This window comes from Cyprinus carpio, chromosome A10 (genome assembly GCF_018340385.1).
Source record: "Cyprinus carpio isolate SPL01 chromosome A10, ASM1834038v1, whole genome shotgun sequence".
Taxonomy (NCBI): Eukaryota; Metazoa; Chordata; class Actinopteri; order Cypriniformes; family Cyprinidae; genus Cyprinus; species Cyprinus carpio.
In genome coordinates, this window is record NC_056581.1 from 4,761,529 (window position 1) to 4,761,737 (window position 209).

Consider the following 209-nt stretch of genomic DNA (forward strand, 5'->3'; position numbering starts at 1 on the left):
AGTGACGACTGCACTAATAAAAACATTATAACCTGTTACAAAATGATGAACAAATGTAGTTTAGGCAGAGGTTTGTGCAACGCTGTAAATATAGTTACTTTTTTTTTATTATTTTTCCATTAAACCTGCTGAAATACAAGAAGCGTGAACTGAAATTCTCAGTTCATCTTGGTTGCACGCGCATGTCCGGGAAACTCATGAATATTCAT